This window comes from Harmonia axyridis, chromosome 1 (assembly GCF_914767665.1).
Source record: "Harmonia axyridis chromosome 1, icHarAxyr1.1, whole genome shotgun sequence".
In the NCBI taxonomy this organism is placed as follows: Eukaryota; Metazoa; Arthropoda; class Insecta; order Coleoptera; family Coccinellidae; genus Harmonia; species Harmonia axyridis.
The window spans coordinates 20,212,214-20,232,795 of record NC_059501.1 but is presented as its reverse complement, the minus strand read 5'-3'; the positions used below and the strand labels follow the sequence as shown (position 1 = coordinate 20,232,795).

General features: G+C 34.9%; 1 protein-coding gene and 1 long non-coding RNA gene across 2 annotated transcripts in view; one reads left to right on the top strand and one right to left on the bottom strand.

The window, feature by feature from the left end:
- Positions 1 to 11,680, bottom strand: part of LOC123670749 — a 49,694-nt gene extending 38,014 nt beyond the window's left edge. The window contains exon 1 of the mRNA XM_045604294.1: positions 11,552 to 11,680. The gene's annotated coding sequence lies outside the window, so the exon portion shown is untranslated. The remainder of the gene's footprint in view (positions 1 to 11,551) is intronic.
- Positions 11,681 to 18,795: 7,115 nt separating this feature from the next.
- On the top strand, positions 18,796 to 19,480 carry LOC123670804. The gene is made up of 3 exons (XR_006745988.1): positions 18,796 to 18,924; positions 18,985 to 19,140; positions 19,194 to 19,480. It is a non-coding gene; the product is annotated as an uncharacterized LOC123670804 (long non-coding RNA).
- Positions 19,481 to 20,582: the final 1,102 nt, after the last annotated feature.

Genomic DNA, 20,582 nt, shown 5'->3' with positions numbered 1-20,582 from the left:
ATTAACTGATTCTCGTTAGAAATGATTAATTAATCACATTTCAAGCTTTCCCTGAAATAAAAATGCCTTTTTTTCGTCAAAATCGATGGCTTTATCGATTGTTTATATATGGCGGCGGCCATCATGTTTAATACGTATTACGTATCGTCTGTCAGATGCGAAATCATCTGCAACGTTGCCTGTATGCCAGATCTTCTTGATGGGATCGGTTTTTTACTTGGTGGAAATTCATATTAATAGATTGTTTGAGATTATGACGTATTATAAAACTGTATGGAAACTCATAATTTTCGCACAGCTATTCGAGCAGAAAATTCGGCAAATTTATTTTCGAAATGAATAAATGGTAGTTCATATGGTGTTATTCTGGTTTTTTCGATATTGGCATCGGATTCAGTTTAGTCCTCCTGAACATATACATGATATACAGGGACATTGATGTTGACGAGGACGCTGTGATTACAAGGTTTTCAAAGGGTTCACAGACCAAATTAGATTTTGTGTTATACTTGCCAATTGTCTTCTTTTTTTTTCATATGAAACAATAGATTTACTATTTTTTTTTTAATTTCTACCTGAAAGGCTCAAACCGTTATAAGTAAATAAATATATTATAATATAACAAATACATAAGCGTACAAATTTTTTTACCGAAATTTGAGGCTTTATTGTAAAACACTGGTTATACATTTATGATTCGAAATATTGCCCATCGCTGGTCACTATACTTTCTCACATCTTTCGGGCAGCGTACGAATTGAAAAAACTGGTCATCTTTTGAAGCGATCCACGAATCGATTCAAGTTTTTAATTCTTCATAAGATAGGAAGTGCTGGTCAGCCAGGCTGTGTGCTATTGATCGAAACAAGTGATAGTCCGAGGGAGCAAAGTCTGGAGAATACGTCGGGTGGGGTAGGAATTCCCATTTCAACTTTTTCAAGTATATCTTGACTTTCGCAACATGGAGTCGAGCATTGTCATGCAGTAAAATCCATTCGTCTACTCTCTCGTCGTATTGCGGCGGTTTGTCTCTCAATGCTCGACACAAACGCATTGATTGCGTTCGATAACGATCGCCTGTGATCGTTTCAGTCGGTTTTAACAACTCATAATACACTACGCCGAGCTGGTCCCACCAAATACTGAGCATGACCTTAGAACCGAGAATATTCGGTTTAGCCGTCGACGTGGAAGCATGGCCGGGATATCCACATGATTTTATGTGCTTGGGATTATCGTAATGAACCCGTTTTTCGTCTCCAGTCCCAATCGGATGCAGAAATTCCTTCCGTCTTTGCCTCGAAAGCAGCTGTTCACAAACAAACAAACTCCGTTCAAACACCTCCCGGCTTCAACTCGTACGGCACCCACTTTTCTTGTTTCTGAATCATTCCTATGACTTTCAGGCGTTTTGAAATGGCTTGTAGTCCTAATGATCCTGTCAATTATTTGAATTTGAGAGCATAATCATGTTTGAACACTATCCTTATTTTTACCGTAGAATTCAACGAAATCACAAAAAAATAGGGTTCTGATTTGAAAATCGAAAGTTATGATCAAATTTTGTTCACAATTTTTGGCACAATATTTGAAACACCCTGTGATGTTATTTTTCAAATTCAAGATATGCACGATATTCCAACATCATTCTAGTTTGTGAAAGTGAATTGAGTATACGCATAGGATATTCACAGTGATAATAATTCACGTGATAGTGACTATGGAAATTCTCTCTTTTTTACGGTTTTTTCTTAATATTTTGAAAACTATGAGAACTAACGCAATAATTTTAGCAGAGAGTAATTGAGAATGGAAACCTTTCTTGTATAACCGGAAGTGCCAGAACTAAAATATTTTAGCTGAATAGGGCATCATGAACAATGTCATATTCTGAATTTTCAGATTTCAAATCGGCCCCGTTCTCCAGAAACGTCTAATAGGCCTTCGAACTTGAAACACCCTGTATAAATATTCATATAAATATCTAAATATAAATATTTTTGAGAGGTTAAGCTCGATATCGGTGTAATCTGGGATTTGGTACCATAGAAAAACTCGAAACCCTTAACGGCGAACCCCCTCAAACTTAAGGCTAGGACCGCCCTTGATTTGTCGTCATGGAAAGTTATTTGCATCAAATATTTTCATGTGAGCAAGGGCGAAATGGTATGTTCTAGGAAAGAAGTTATATAGAATTCTACCCTAGAATCAGCATAGGATACCGAGTGAATCGTCTGAAATCAGCTAACGATACAAGGTTTCCGAAAAAAATCTTTTATTTTCTAGAGGGATACCCAGTGAAGGATCTACCGGCATTGTGACGGGGTCCAAGGGGCGGAGCCCCTTCGGCGAGCAGAGCGAGTTTATACTATAAGTTTCATAAATAAAAGTGTTTTTTGCAATATTCTTTGGATTTGGCAACACGGTTCTGTTGTTGTTATTGCACGTGACAACTAGAGGTGCGTTGAGGGTTAACTGTTCATTTTGATTTCACGTTTGTAATCGGCGTTATTTTTTACAAGTTTGTGAATTTTAAGTTACATATTGTTAATTTTAATCATGGTAAAACCTCGAAAAACATGTATTGTGTGTAAAACATCGGAAATGAAAACCTAACCTATAATAGGTAAGTTCACGTTTTGAGTCCATAGGCGTAGAATATATCTCGTTTATGGCGTAGTATTTGTGAGATATCGAAAACTTAATTCAATGGTAACATTTGTAGGTTTCCTTCGAATTTAGCAAAATATGGTGCCACGCGTTAAGATTGCAAATGAACAATTTGCCGAAATATGCATATGTTTGTTCCAAACATTTCAGCACCGAAAACTTAATAAGAGGCAGTAAGAGAACCACTGTCTACGCCACTGAAATGTTTACCGACCCTCTAGTTGTCAATTTTGCAGGTTTGTTGTTGTCCTATCTCACTTTATCATCATACTGTTGCAATTGATTACAATACAACGCTATTTACTTCTAAGGGCACCTCTATCTTTTCTTTCCTCTGAGGTTCCTTCTCATTTCATCATTTTTTATTGATGTGCACACTGCACAATGAAACTTCTAAAACTCAAGTAGCTTGATAGAATGTACTCGATTTTTCAAGTACTTGATGAATAAATACTTGACTTGACATTGAAAAACTACTACTTGACTTGGACTTGACTCGATTTCAAGTCAAGCCAAGTCAAGTAGTCATGATAACATTTACAATATACGTTAATAGAATCGAATACGAACAGATGGAACTTGTAGACCAGATTAAAAAAAAAAGTTAAAAAAATAACTAATTAAATTCGTGTTGTCTGCTTCAAAGAAAATTTATCAATAATGATTCAGCATAAGGCCCTCGCGAAAGGCTAAGTGAAAAAACTAAACGAGAATGTTATGATATGATACTAATACCAGAGACAAAGATTCGCAGAGGTAGGGAATGATTCTCCTCTTCTTTCTAATCAGTCTCACTGTTTGCGAAATAAAAGAGGTAAAACGTTAACTCTTGCATTCTCAATGCATTTCTTTCTACACATAGATATTTCATTCTTAGATACTAACTCGTGAGCTTGGTATACGGGACGTGCAAAAACAATTTTATATACTCCGGACGGAACAGCATCTATACGGCAGTTCGGCACAATGCAAGGAAATGAATAATGCATGATAGTATCATCCATTTCCTCTGTGTGGAAATCCATTAGGTGAACTCCCGAAACAAAGACAAATATAGGATTCCAGACGATTGGTGGGATTAGAAACGCCTTTTTTGGATCGTCCTAGAGGAAAATAAATATTCAGACTATACATTCGCCATTCGATCGATAACACTCGATGAAACTCATCTGGGACACTCTGATTTGTTCCCGTCAATCTTCATGGGGAATTTGTCGCAACTTTTAGCCCGAGTTCTAAGTTTTGTACCGTCGGAAGCGAGGTCGGAAGTTTGTTCAAGACCGTTTTCGAGAAAGAATCTGAGCGTGAAAACGTGTAGAACTGCCGTTATTCCCCAGTGAGGCTAGATTACACTTTTGGAAAAGTTGATAACGCGTGTCACTGAGTTGTGGAAAGGGATATTTATCTAAGAAATCAGTTCTATCATTCTTCAGTTATGACATCTGCGAACGTTGTAGTACCACATGTGTGAGTTTCATATGAGATATTTCCTTGGAGTTTTGGTATATACACACGGTATATGCATTCTGAAAATAAACGCTATATTTCTTCTGACCATCTCGAAGCAAACAACGACGTTGCTTATAAAGGAAAGTATAATGCAACTACTGAAACGTAGACAAATTTGTATTAATTGTTAACTTGTTATTCTTGATTTTTTTTTTAGTTCTTTGGTAGAACGTGTTGCTTAGATTATTTTATTGACCATTTAGTTATATCTATATCACTTTATGGTTACCGTCTTATTCTCAGAATCACATGTTGTCCTCGTTATCGGTGAGTCGGAACTTATCGTTTGATGTCATTCTTCGCTCAACATTTGAAAATAACGGACATTGTATTGAAATGGTCTATGTTGAAAAGTATATATTATCTAGTTTAATACACAAACAGATTGAAGTATCATTTGAGTCAAAAAATGACTGAAAAGAACGTTGTGGAATTTTCAGAATATCTCCAGCACAAGATACGAGTATACACTCAATAAGTCCCAGCAATTTTATTTTAATGGAAACAGTGTTTTATCGTTGTACGAATATCGTATTTATCCATTTTTCAACAGAAATTAGTGTGACTTAACCTTCAATATCTCGATCCATCCGAAATTTTGACAGGCATCTTTAGGAGCTTGTTACCGCCGAGAAAAAATTAGTAAAAATTTCGCCAAGAATTATTTGAGTCCTCTATATATCAATTTTTTTTTATATCCCATTATTTGTTTGCTTGTAGTTGATGATGTTACTTTGTAGGTACTTAAGTTATTGTTCTTTTTTTTATAATTATGAAACTGTAATTATCAAAATATTGAGAAACAATCGTAGAGTTGAATTGAAGCTAAATCATATGAAACAAATTCATTAAAAGGGGAAATCCATACAATGATATCATAAAAAATATTCAATATCATATGAATATCATATGAAATCATATATACATTGAAGCACTAACTTTTTTAGAATGAAAATTTGGGAGTCTATGAGACTTAAATTATATTACCTAAAAACAAAATTGAACTTGTTGAAAATCAATATTCTTCTTTATTTTTTCATCAATCAACAAAACCTCATTCAAAGGTTATTTTTTCCTCAATAATAAAGGTTTTTTTTTTTCGAGGTATATAACTTTATGTTGGCATTACTGTTCAAGATGGCGACCGATTTAACAGCTGTTAAGTGATTTATTCTCAGCTTGGTTTGGCAATTCAACAAACAATCATCAAGTAAGGCATAGATTCGTCAAATGGGCCCAAAATGAGATTGCCGTTATTCCCGATTTTCATAAGCAAATTTTGTTTAGCGATGAAGCGCACTTCTGGTTGAATGGCTACGTCAACAAACAAAACTGCCGCATTTGGAGTGAAGCTAATCCTCAAGTGTATGTCGAAACACCGTTACATCCAGAAAACTGACTGTTTGGTGCGCTTTATGGGCTGGTGGAATCATTGGTCCCTACTTCTTCAAAAACGATGATGGCCAGAACGTTACAGTCAATGGTGATCGGTATAGAGCCATGATTACTAACTTTTTCATTCCTGAATTGAACAACCATGATATCCAGGAGCTGTGGTTCCAACAAGACGGCGCAACATGTCACACAGCTCGTGCCACAATCGATTTATTGAAAGACACGTTTGGTGACAGCCTAAGTTCACGTTTTGGACCTGTGAATTGGCCTCCAAGATCTTGTGATTTAACACCGCTAGACTACTTTCTGTGGGGCTATGTAAAGTCATTGGTTTATGCGGATAAGCCACAAACCCTTGACCATTTGGAAGACAACATTTGCTGTGTTATGGCCGATACATGGCCACAAATGTTGGAAAAAGTAATCGAAAATTGGACGTCCAGATTGGACTACATCCGAGCCAGCCGTGGCGGTCATATGCCAGAAATCATATTTAAAATGTAATGCAACAAGATTATCTTGCGGATAAATAAAATTCATGTCAATCGAATAATCTATCGTTGTTTTCTTGCAATTCAAAGTTCTATAGCTCTAATAAAACCCTTTACATCATGGGAACTCAAAATCCCTATTATAATGACAGACATAATAATACAGAGGTAATCTAGGTTCACAGTTATTTCCAGGAAGCCCGACATCATTAATTCGGTGAAATAATATCCTGATATTCCATGAAATTTCACAAGGAGATCATAACCACCGAATGTTCGACACAATATTACATCAAAAAGCAGAAAATGAGAAATTTCCTCAGTTCATGTAACGGAATAAATTATAATCCCTCTTCGCCAAGGTTGCCATGAAAATGACGGACAGAACAACGGAAATGAAATTTATGTGCGGGATGTAAGCCACAATAACGAATTTATTCAGGGACAAAATAAACGAACTTCCCTTTCTGAGAGGTACACAGCTAAAGTCTTTCATTCTAAAAATTCCATCAAATACGTAACGTGAAAAAATTCATATGGTCTCATTAATTTTTGGGATGTCAACCAAATATCCCGAGCTTTATGGGTTTTGTACTACCTTTTGAAATAAGATACAAGAAGATTGATTAGAGAGGAGATATGAAATATAATGGAGATCAATTTTTTATTTGAAATGTCAAATACATGATCCTGTGTTATTTAGGTGAAACTATTAGGTATACTCCTTCAAATTGGTTATCAGTGCTATCACATATACTTCCGCCTCATATTCGTAGACAGGTTGCAGTCAAGAAATATTGGAAAAAATTTCATTTCTACCCGAATGTATTTACAATTGTATCTTACCTCCCAGATACTAGAAGAACTGCCAGATTGTCATGCAAACCTTGGATTAATACTTTCCGTCAATCTAATGAAGGTGACAAGGAATTTTGGCGTTCGGAATGGAGTTCTTGTAATGTTTTCTTCTTCTTCTTCTTCAAGTGCCGTCTTCGTTCCGAAGTTTGGCTATCATCAAAGCTATGCCTATTCTCGATACTGCAGATCTAAGCAATTGGCAGTTGTTGCAATTGTACCATTCTCTCAAGCTCTTCAACCATGAGTTTCTTCTTCTTCCTATTGATCTTTTGCCCATTATCTTTCCCTGTACAATAAGCTGCAGCAACTGGTATCTATCTCCCCTCATAATAAGTCCAAGGTATTGCAGTTTGCGCTTTTTAATAGTCAGTACCAATTCTTTCTCTTTCTGCATTCTCCGCAAGTTCTCCACATTCGTCACTCTCTCCATCCACGATACTCTCAGTATCCTACGGTATATCCACATCTCAAATGCTTCCATCCTTCTGATTTCAATCTTCTTCAATGTCCACGCTTCCATTCCGTAGAAAAGAATTGACAGCACGTAATATCTCACAACGCGAATTTTAAGTTTAAGGTTTAGATCTCGCCCACAGAATATCTTTTTCATTTTAGAAAATGTGGCTCTAGCTTTTTCCACTCTGATCCTGATTTCTTCAGAGCTATCATTATTTTCATTGACAACAGTTCCCAGGTAATTATACTTTCTCACACGTTCAATTTTGTGACCATGCACGGTTATGTCAGAGAAGTTTTGTTTTGACTTAGATACTACCATTATTTTTGTTTTGCTGATGTTAAGTGATAATCCGTATTCTTCACTGCAATCTACTATATTGTTAACAAGTATTTGAGGTTCTTCAGGATTTTCTGCAATTACAACCGTGTCATCGGCATATCTTAAATTATTATTGTGATGCCATTTATTTTGATACCTATATCATATATATTTATATGTCTTCAACAAGAGCCTAATCTTTGATCCTTCAGAGAAAGTTCCAGGTTTCAATCTCCTAGCAAAATCTGGTTTATTTTAAATCGAGTTAGGACTAGTCTTGGTCATTGCAGTAGTATGCTCTTTAAATGGTATTCTATTGAAAGCTCATTATGTAAGTGTGGTGTTGAAGAAACCATTGATCACTTGGTGAATAATTGTCCAATTTATAAATTTCATGGTTGTTTCCAAGCTATCCATTCATTTTCAGATTCTTTTTCAGAATGGATCACTAACTTTGAATCAATAAAATGGAAGCTATTCGGTTTTTTCATTCCTTTCTGGTTCCTCTCTTTTTTGATTTCAGATTTAATTATAATATATATTTCGTCAACTTTCTGTTAAGAGGTAGGATGGAAAAAATTCTTTTTTAGAATGGGCCAATGTAATGGAAACTAACATTTTTACTCCTTCCTGTTTTTTCCTTTCTGATTTCTGTTCAGATTTAATTATTAAGTCGTCAACCTTTGGTGAAGAGAAAGGATGGAGAAGATTTTGTTGGGACCAAAAGGAAGCTCTTCAATATAAATCTAAATATGCCAAGTTATTCTGTAAACAACTACACAAACCATTCACTGCCCCAATAGCTGGGAGATAGAGTTTTTGCTGATGTTGAAATCAATGATGCCCCATTTAAATTTTCTCTGCTAATACTAAGATTAATTACATATACACATGCTTCATCGTTTGAAGTTGATAATTTTTTTTTTATTGTTCTATCCCAAAAGAGTAGGTACTGATTATCGATCAATAGTTGGTTGGTAGTATCAAACTCTCAATCGATAATGAATTAGTAGGATCAGATTTGCCTCATTGGTTTGTGGGAGCCCTGAACATCACAAAAATACCAGCCAAACGAGCATTTTATGAAATGAATGACAGACTTATGAGATATTTTCAATCACAAGTTGAATTCTATTAGAATTTTTTACGAACAAAATGAAAGGTGAAGAATTTGAAATGATGGCAGAATATTTATACTTGTTGTTGAACTGTCACATACACTCCTCTCACAACACCTGACTTGACAGGGCAATCAGAGTCAAGAGCCAAGTTTATCGATAATTCGAACTTGACTAGAGCTCCTAATTGTTTCATTTAAAAAGAGGGTGAAACAGTCAAGAAGGTGGCAGTATCATGGAATTTCGAAGGTATACATTTAAAATTTACTTGGATGAGTTTTCCAATTAATTTTTGAGATGCGTAACTAAGGAAACGGAGACAAAGATGACTGGCGAAGTGTTGTTTCAGTTAAACGCATTTTTCAAATGTAGTAAACCTTAGGAAATGTCCAATTTCATTATTGAAACAGAACGAATCAAAACAAAATAATAAAACAAAATGATTTTCACAATCTAACTTTGTTTTATTATTTTATCTATTATGAATTTTCAACAAGTTAGAACCGAATTCATTGAATAACGAAGTATATGTTTTATGCATGAATGTGAGCTATTCTGGAAATAATCACTCGACCTATGAATTCCGATCATTCTTCGCATGATTTCAGAATAATTTTCAAATTGAAACCTTCGGTTTTAAATTTCAATAAATTTTTCAATCAGGCTCAATATACAGAGTTTTCCTAAATTGAAGACATATGCGTTACGAGAAGGAGGGGGTTTTTGGGGACATAACCACCATGATTAGAAGAAATAAAAAATGTATCTAAGTAACAATTTAAAGAAATATATAAAAAATTGAAAGATTTTGCTTGCACAAAATGGGGGTGAACGCCTCATGAGTAAACCCTAGTTATGTCACTGGTTGGAGGTACAAATAAGAGAGTTTTTGAATAACTTCAAGAAATAAGTACTATAAACACAACGCTTTGATTTCAAGATAGAGGGTTATTTGTTGTCCTACATTTTTGTTATTATTATTACAGTTTATCAAATCTGTATTAATCTTTGCTGCAGATTGGGTAAATGAGTACCAAAACTTATAATTAGTTTATTCACACCTTACTAGCTGAATCTTCATAACGATTAGGATTTTCCTGAGGGTTATTAGAGAATTGTTCGAAATCGGTAGCGGATACGACAAAACTACAAGAAACCAATGTATAGTACTGTAAAGTATATCCAAAGTTACCTGAACTAGTCTGTAAAAATGCTTGATATGATGTCCCTTTGAAGTGGATACCGCGATCTGCTGAATACCGGGGTTTATTTGAAAGTATTGTTACGCAATAAATTCACTGGCCGCAAAGGAATTTCTGGAAACTTGGACAAGCCTTGTATAATTGAAATATTCTGGCCTCCTCCTGGTGACTTTGGAAATACTATAAAAACGTTTCTTTTTACATTTTTCTGAACTATCAAGTACCAGTTGTTCACCAAAAAATGTTCCAGAGCAAATAAGTGGGCATTGTTCCAGAAAATAAATATCACATCATAGATTTGCATTCACGTATCACATGATGAAAACTTCGAATTGGAATGTCTATGCCGAATTTAAGTTGAATATATTGTGAAGGGAAGGTGTTACGAGAAAAATAAACTTGAAATCAAAGAGTTTGCCCATGAATAATAGTTATTCATTTTACAATTCGATTTGCACTTTATCTTTGAGAGTGTCTTTTAGCGTCGATACTTCATTAGAGACGCTAATTACGCTCGAGTAGGTAATGCGATTATACACTGTGTCCATAAAGTATGGAACAAATGAATTTTTAGGTAAACATACCATTTTGAGAAATAATCCTGAACACGTCGATTTTTTATTTTAATTTACCGTATTTCAAAATAATAATCTAATATACATTTTTTTAAATGGAACACCCCCATTTTGTCTCAATTTCCCGATTGCTCTAGCTGAGCTGATTCCAAAAATGTATCACATGTTGATTCCAATTGGTACAGGGTGGACAAGAATACAATAGTTTTGTGTGAGCTCATAAAGTAACGCGTAACATTCTTCATTAGTTAAATTAACAATATTATCAAAAATACTTATTGTCTAGCGGCAATTGGTTTGAATGTAACTCCCTGTAATTTGTTACATTTTTAGATTAATAAAAATGAGCTGTTTGCAAACATCTTTGGTACTTGTGGTCTAGCAGACAGAATATGAAAGAAACAAAAACATGTAATGAATGTAACAAACTACTGGGTGTTACATCCAAACCAATTGCCACTAGACAATAAGTATTTTTGATAATATTGTTAATATGAAAGTGATTTTTAATGTCTGTGAGATAAATATAAGAAAATAGTTTACGGCATGCCGTAAACAATAACAATGCTGTAATAAGTTAATTACAGCACTGTTTTTAGAACTGTAATGAACTGAGTACGATACTGAAATAATAAAACATTTCATCAACCCTTGCTTTCAAATTGTTAATTTTATCTACTTTTGCGGTTTATCTTAAAACGTTTCAACATTAGCTATAGAAAAAATAACTCTTTTTTCTTAAAATGATCTGAAGAATCTGACATTCTTCTTGTACCTTTAATTCAGGAACATCCTGTATTTTGATAATTTGATAACTAAACTCAAGGGTCTTAACGTACGAGAACTGATTTGATTACGTTTGGTGACGAAATTATTTAAAAGTACAATTAATTTTCGTGTGAAACTTTCCAACTTAATCCTACGAAATCACCTTAAAATCATCATAAAAAATTACCATGAAATTATTCTTCAAACACAACAATAAACCGTCGCGCTATATTCCCTTTAATGCGGAAAAATCATAACTTTCAACTTCACGATTCGCGCCGTTTCCACCTGCGGCAACTTCATCCGCTAGCGGCGGATTTCCTTCGCAAACTGGAGTCACATTGTCCTCCAGGGATTCTTCCGACAGATTCAATTTTTCATCCCATTCCATCGTCACAACGGCGACGAGGCATGCGCCTGTGCAGAGGGAAACCCGAACGGAAAATCCGCCAAGGTCCGGAAGCCCTGTGGACGTTTCGGGTGCAAAATTTGGACTGTATATGCACACATCAGAGTTCCGAATGAAAACAATAGGGGAAATGCAGACAAAATGATATACTGTTTAGTTTTTCAATAATATATTTTTAGTTATTTATTTATTTATTTAACATAAGCATGAATCCTAACAGGAATAACCCAATTACAAGGATTCACCACAAAAAAGAAGAAATTTACAATTGAGAATGAACATACGTAAATATCAACAATATCACAAAAACTAAACAATTCAGTAATTTCTACATAGATACAAATATAAGTTTTTCCTAAAAACAACTTGAGACATATTGAAAATGTCAATAAAAATAAAATGTGCCAGTTATGAAACTGCATGATTCTCAAAAAAGTCGAGTTATAAAACAACGACGTGCGCGCTCTTGGGACATAAAACCGAGCATAAAACAGTGCTCTGCGACGTCCGGTGAAAGCACGAGTGTTCAAATAAACTTCACTAATGAGAGCAAAATCGAAGTGACCATTCATTATCCGATATAAAAAAGTTTGATCGAATACAACCCTTCTTTGCTCCAGAGTAGTCAATCTATAAAGCCTCAACCTTGCACCATAAGGACACTCAACTTGTCTATTCCCGAATCTGTAGTATAAGACTCTAGTGAACTTTCTTTGTACTCTTTCGATCCGATTGTGATATAAGGGATTTCAAATTGGGGTTGCATATTCAACTATACTGCGAACAAGCGAAAAGTAAAGTACCTTTAGCGTTTCCTCACTTTTGAATGAATGTGAAATTCTCAAAATGAAACCGAGCATTCTGGAAGCTCTGGAAACAACATCATCTATGTGGTGTTCAACTGATAATTTCGAATCCAGATATATTCCCAAGTCCTTGACTACTTTCACTTTCTCCAGAATCTTATCGCTCAGAGATAGAGAAGTGCCTACGATGTTGACGTTTTTAGTGAATGTTATGTGTTTGCACTTGTTAACATTCAAGGACAAATAGTGCAGGGAACATTTATGTTACGAAAACATTTGCATATAAAATGAAAAGGAGTGGTCCCAAATGAGAACCCTGAAGCACTCCCGATTCGACCCTGTAAAGGGATGAAAATGCGTCATTTATAATGACGAACTGAGATCTTTCCCACAGGTATGACCCAATCCATCTCAACAGATTGGATCCCATGCCATAATCCGAGAGGACTTGAAAAATTGTCGCATGATGAACTTTGTCAAAAGCTTTGGATAAATCGGTGTAAACAGCGTCCACCTGGGTACCCTGGTCCATATTTTGAGATATATAACTAATGTATGGCGATAGATTAGTGAGAATAGATCTTCTCCTAATTAATACATGCTGTCTTATGCTGATTGTCGATTGAAGCGAACAAATTAAAAAGTTGGTTACAATAGATTCAAATAATTTCCCGAAGTGACTCAGAACAGAGATGGGTCGATAGTTGGATACCAAATTCGTTTTTCCACTCTTGTGAAAAGGAGTTATTTTAGCAAGTTTCCACTCTCTGGGGAAAACTCTAGTACGTAGTGATTGATCTTTTGTCAAATAACAAAAGTAGCTTTACTCACAACGCAATATCTCACGAATGGTCGGTCTGCTGTTAAATTTTTTTGACACATATCGGTTGAAGGTTGGTACTAATTGAAAATCATATGGTTTTTAATATTAGCACTGCCATATGTGCATCAGACCGGAGACTTTTAAATTCTCCTAATATGCACATCCGAATGAAAACAATACTATTCTTCCAGTATTAAAAAAAAATCATAGAATCGAATTAGTGTTGTGAGCGCAATGGGAGACATTTCGACGAAATAATTTTTAAGATATAAATTACCAAATAGTGGCTTTTTCATAATAAATACAAAATTTTCCGACAAATGGCTCATTTTTTTAATGGTTTCTTCTGATAAACCTTGTACTTTGCGCTAACAAAAAAATGTGAACCTTTCTTTCGTCTTTGTGTCATTCCACGTCTGATATTAAAATCTACTTTATACAAATTCTCTAGCCTTCAATTATTAATAATAATATAATTCATCATTTAAATTATATTGGCTTTTGAAGTTCGAGCATTTTAATTCAACATGAGGAAAGGAAATTTGAACGATAATAACAGGCATCGGCTCAGATGACAAGAATTGAGTTTTGTATTCAATTTCAATCGAAAATATCAACATTCCAGATAATTCATCTCCAAGGCTAAGATGGATGATCGTAGTTTATTCAAAGAAAAAAAAGTTTTCATTCATAGCTCTTCTTTTGCGCGGCGTGTTCTCAGAGCAAATTTATTGATGGCACCTGAAGGTGGGAAATACACAAAAAGACATATTTTGAGATATGCTTTAGTTAATTTTATATTTGTTCTACCACTATTATTTGGAGTCGTTGGATTTATTACCAAGGGTATATTGGGTAAGAATATCTTATAGAGAAAATCATTAAAAGTACTTAGAAATTCTGTAACCTTCATAATAGATATTACAGGGTGTATTCTGCTTGAGAAAATAATGACAGTTTGCTTTGAAGAACATTTGAATGGAATTTGGTGGGTTTTAATCAGGCGCGGATCCAGGCCCCACTTTTGGGGGGGGGGGAGAAACTTTTAGATACTCAATGTGGACCCCAGATACTTCCGCCATTTTGCGACGTCATTTTTTTGCCGTTCATTAATATGGGTTTTCACAAAATGTATTGAAGGTGAAATTTTTGCTAATCTTGTAATTATTTGAGCCTTAGTATGTCAAATTCTAGGAGTGCCGGCAAAATTCAAGAGGTGTCCGGGCCATTTGGGGGGGGGCGTTCCACCAGTCCCCCCCCCCCTAGATCCGCGCCTGGTTTTAATTGACAGTTATTGCGAATTTATCGACATAAAATTAAGAATTTTATATTCTTCATTGGCGCGCACACTGGTAATGAATCGTACGCCACTGAAGATATTTCAAGCTCAAATCCTTGTTCAAATTGTGGAAAAAAATGTCTCATGCTTTTTTTCGTATGAGGTGATATTTTAATGTGAAAAAAACATCTTTACGCTTGTTTTTCACTTCTTTCTATTATTATTGAGCCAATTGAAAAGTCCACGGTCTGATAAATATATGGCGGTGCTAGTATTGAATCCATATGATTTTCAGTTAGTACCAACCTTCAAACGATACGTGCCAAAATTTGACAGCAGTCCGACCATTAGTTTGTGAGAATTCGTTGTGAATACTTTTGTTAATTGAAAAAGATGGAAAAAAAGTATTCCGTGTGCTGATCAAATATTGCTTTTTGGAGGGAAAAAATACTGTTGAAGCAAAATCTTGGCCTGATGAAGAGTTTCCGGGGTCTACACCAGAACAATCAACCATCATTGATTGGTATGCTAAGTTTAAACGTGGTGAAATGAGCACCAAAGACGGCGAACGCAGTGGACGCACAAAAGAGGCTGTCACCGACGAAAAAATAAAATTTTGAATGACCGTAAAGTGAGTGATCGAGATAGCAGAGATTGTGTAGATATCATCTGAACGTGTACATCATATCATTCACGAATATTTATAAATGAGAAAGCTGTGTGTGAAATGGGTGCCGCGCGAGCTCACAATCTATCAAAAGCAACAACGTGTTAATGATTCTGAGCAGTGTTTGAAGCTGTTTAAGTCCAATAAACCTGAATTTTTGCATCAATATGTGACAATGGGTAAAACATGGCTCCATCATTTTACTCCGGAGTCCAATCGACAGTCAGCTAAGTGGACTGCAGACGACGAACCGAATCCAAAGAGACGAAAAACACAAGTCAGTTGGCAAGGTTATGGCATCAGTATTTTGGAATGCGCAAGGTATAATATTCATTGATTACCTCCAAAAGGGCCAGACCATCAACAGCGATTATTGTATCAGCGTTATTGGATCATTCAAAAGATGAATTCGTTAAAAAACGGCCCATTTGAAGAAAAAAATGTGCTGTTTCATCGATACAATGCGCCGTGTCATTAATCAATGAAAATAATGGCAAAACTGCATGAATTGGGCTTCGAATTGCTTCTGCATCCACCGTATTCGCCAGATCTGGCCCCCCAGCGACTTTTCTTGTTCTCAGACCTCAAACGAATGCTGGCTGGAAAGAAATTTAGCGCCAATGAAAAAGGAATCGCCGAAACTGAGGCCTAATTTGAAGCGAAAGATAAATCGTACTACAAAAATGGTATCGGAAAGTTGGAAGATCGCTAATAATTGCTGTATCGCCCTCGAAGGCAAATAGTAAAATCGAATTTTGCCAGAAAAACCGGGCACCGGGGACATTTCAATTGGCCTGATGTTACACAAAAAAAATGCATGAGAGATTTCTTGTCACAAATAGAACAAAACATTTTAAAAAACACCCTGTGCTTCTGAATAAGAAACATTTACGAACTGAATTTATATTACTGTCATTATTTTTCCATGAGGAGTCATTCTCTCGAGTTTGCCGCACTTATAATCGAAAAAAAATTTTTGACGATAACGTAAACTGATATCTGTAATGTGAGAAAAAGATGTTTGATAACGAAGTTTGAAGCAGATTACTCCAAATAGTTTTTTTTTATATTGCCAATTCGTTCTTACCTTATACTGGCCACTGGGTGTTCCTAAATTGGAGTTACGGAGGAAAATGAGAGGTTCTTTAGATGATTTTAAGAATAAAAAGCCCCAATGAGGATGAGCCCGCAAACGCTTTGTGTTCGAGATACCCCCAGTACCCCCTCATGTCTTCGCCCTTGCTTACCTCTATGCGATGTTGGAAATGTAACTAGCAAATCAAGACGTATTAGTTCCAGAACTGTAAAGTATTTGTAGCACAATAACACAGTGGTACAGTACTCTCTTCCTCCTGACTCTCTTTGTTCTCTATGAGACTTCTCATAGTCTCACAAAGTTCAGAATTTCAGCTTATATTGAATGATTTTAGTCTTAAACATTTTGGAAAGAGGATGAAACCAATTCAGCTACTCCGAAACAACGGGTCCAGATCTTACAGTTTTTTTTTTGTATACCTACCTCACTTTTTTTAATTTCAGATTTATTGAAAAAATATCAAACCATAATGTTACATTTGTGATGTTTTTTCAGATAATGTTCAAACTGGTTTTGTGGATAGCATCAAATATATTGGTTATTTTCATTTCTATCTGGCAGTATCCATAGTGTGGCTATATCGTTGTGAAGCCATAGAAGAATTTTTGGTAGAAAATGAAACCTATCACTTTGGTGTACCAAAAACTTTGAAATCAAGGAAGAAATTTTTTTCATTCTGGAGAGTTATCACATTGGTTTTCTTCAATGCAATGGCTATTGGTGGTTTAATCATAAATCATATTATATACTGTCAAGAGGAATACGATGAAGAGATTCTTCTTTGTGAGTTGGGATTTCCAGTTTGGTTTCCCTTCAACATTCACAACTTAATAATTAAAATATATATAATAATATCCAAGTGGATCATGGTTATTTTTCTAGCAAATTCAATGATGATTTATCAACTTGTTCTTGAAAATTTAATATTTTTAGCTGCAAGGATTAGATATCTCAAACATCTACTAACATTTGTTAGATTCAAGGAAAATATCGATTTAGAATATGAGAAATTGTATTTTTGTATACGGTATCATTGGGAAATTAAAAGGTGAGTGATATGGACATGTTGATGGAGTTCTCCTTCAGGTATAATCACAGTCATAGATAATTTATTTCCTTACGGGATACATGCAAAATAAGGACTGCTGAGGAATTTAGATATTTCAATCTCGAATTTGATAACATAATGTTAACGTTATATCATCTGATATACAGGGTTAGAACTATTTATGAGGGCACAACGGGGATATCGAAAAACCATTAGAGATGAGTATGTTGGTGTGAACAGATCAAAAATATATCCATTGGTTCTCGAGATATCTCGAAAAAACTGAAAATCGAGATAACTTCTCGCAAATCGGTTTGTAGCCATTATCCTATTGGATACATACTCATCATCATCAATAGAGATTCTAATGGTGTCGTCAGTTTTTTTCAGTTTTTTTTGTTTCAGAAAAATCTGGCGATACCATTAGAATCCCTATGTTGGATAATAGCTACAAACCAAATTGGAACATGGATTGTAATCACGAGATTGGAGAATCAAGGTTTAAGAACTTATTTTTGTACTGAATATCATGTCGAGAGCTCTCGTAGTAAATGAAAAATATTTTATTTCATGAGAAATCTACGGTTAAATTTAATGTACAACAGAAAGTATTATACTGAAAGTATACTTTCAATAATAGATAGTCTTCACTCGAAAACCGAGTGGGTTTCAGAAACTTGCTTCGCTTATTTTATATTGGTTTGGAGAATTTCATCATAAAATCAAAAAAAAATTAATCCTAATCCTTGTCTTTAGGTTGGTCCGCAGTTTGAAGAATACTATGGGTTTTTTAATTCTTCCTCATTTCATTTTTGTTGGATTCATGTTGTCTCTATCGGAATATGGAGTGCTTTTCGTGAGTTTCATCAATGACTTGTTTCTGAATAATTTTATCTTAAGAAAAAGATAATCTGCATCGGTAAGAATTCATATCCTATATATTCAATTCAAAATTACGAATAGACAAACAATGATGGAAATAAAAAAACCTCAAAAAATTAGCAGGAGAAGCTGTTCTACAAATACGAGTAACGAGAAAAATGTAACGAATTTGAGACAAACTTTAACACTGAAAGGAAAATCTTGAATTCACATCAAATTCAGTATTCTACTCTAGTTTGTGCTTGCCCGAGATGTGGCGCCGTGGCTGCGCATAGTTCTATAAATCGGCACTGCTGGATTGGATTTATAAACCCATCGCACTACGGCAAGGTTACCATACTCCACTCCGATCAGTGATGATGGGATCAACACTTCGAAAAAATTTTCTTCGTATAAATTTCGATGTACTTTTAAGGTACCTACTTGAAACAATTCAATCAAAAAACAATTATTTTTTCAGGAAAGTGACTATTCTGCTTTGGTTGATTTTGTGACTTGGGTACTTGGGCCAGTGTTTTTTTGCGAATGTGGATATTCACTCAATAATGAGGTTATTATAATAATTATTATGTTCCTCCCTACTTGAAGAGTACAATTATTATATTTTTAGTATGATCAGCTGAGATGGGCAGTTTATGACATTAATTGGTATGAAATACCTGCAGATTTGCGAAAAAACTATATGATATTTCTTGGCAGCGTACAAGAACCTATACACTTGATTGCACCACCAATATTTTGTCTTGACAGAATTTTTTGTATGACTGTATGAAATGTGAACCTTATAATGTCTCTAATTTCACAATAATTGCTTTTTAGATATTTAGAGGATCATTCAGCTTGCTTATGTATTGGAGTAAATTTGGTGTTGAAAACTGAAGATGTTACTCCTCATCTTTTATAGCACAATAAGTACAATCTGACTCAAACAAAACACTTCACCTGGACAAAGAGTTTTTCGTAAAAGCGAGAGACAGGACGATCTTTATTTTGAGAGAATTAATTGATAAATGTACCAGTTTTTTGAAAATATTTCACGAAACGTTTCGACCTGTGATAATGACGATAACTTTTATCATTTCATTTGATTACAAGGAAAGAAAGTACCTTTGGACTGTTGGCATGATTCTTTGAAGTCATTGGCTTTCAATAAGTCATAATTTTAAGGAACGGTCACATATATGTATTAACATTACTGAAAATTTGATCCCTAGCAAATGCATAGATCTTTCACATGTTTACCAAATGTCTATTTTATTACTCAATAAATATCACAATGTTCTGCTATGAAAAAACATGTTTTATTGAACCTTCGAATCACGTTTCGAACAATTTTGAAAATTGAACATATGAACATAACAATTCAATCAAGTGGCGAACATATTAGTAACGAAAAGACACTTACCTTTGTTGAAATGATTCGTTCATTTAGATAATGATAAGTAAAGACAATTAAATTCGGGAGAATTAATTTTTTTTCGCACATCAAAGGGAGCATTTTACAACTAAGTAGGATATATTACTAACTTCAGGAATGAGAAAGTCAAACCTAATGAGATTTTGGTACCACCTCGTGTATCATGCTGGTTTTATTCAAGTTTGACGTTTTTATTTTATTCTTTCAAAATTATTTCGGTTGATATAAGAGCATCTAATACTAGTCAAGGTTACACAGTTTTTCGAAGTCAACACACAATATTCGAAGATTCAAACCATGAAGATTCAACCAATCGTTGATGATTTTTGATGGTACACCTGGGAAATAATTCACAATGTGGCAACGATTCAAGAAACCAAAAGATGAGGTCATGATCAGTGGCGATCCTTTAAAAAATTTTTAGGTGATGCTGACCAAATACTGAGCATGACCTTGGAAAAGTGAATATTCGGTTTGGACGTCGACGTGGAAGCATGGCCGGGATATCCCCATGGTTGTCTGCGCTTAGGATTATCGTAATGAACATAGTTTTCGTCTCCAGTCACAATGCCATGCAGAAATCCCTTCCGTTCTTGGTTTGCAAGTAGGTGCTCACAAGCAAACAAACGCCGTTTGGTATGAGCTCAGTTGTTTTGATGAGTTTTTTTTTTCAATTTTTTTTCGTCAATAAATCAGAGGATTAGATTCAACAGTACGCTCAATGCAGTGTGCTGGATCTCGCCCTTTCAATTATTTCTATAGTTGTAAGAGTTTTGTTATTATTTTTCATG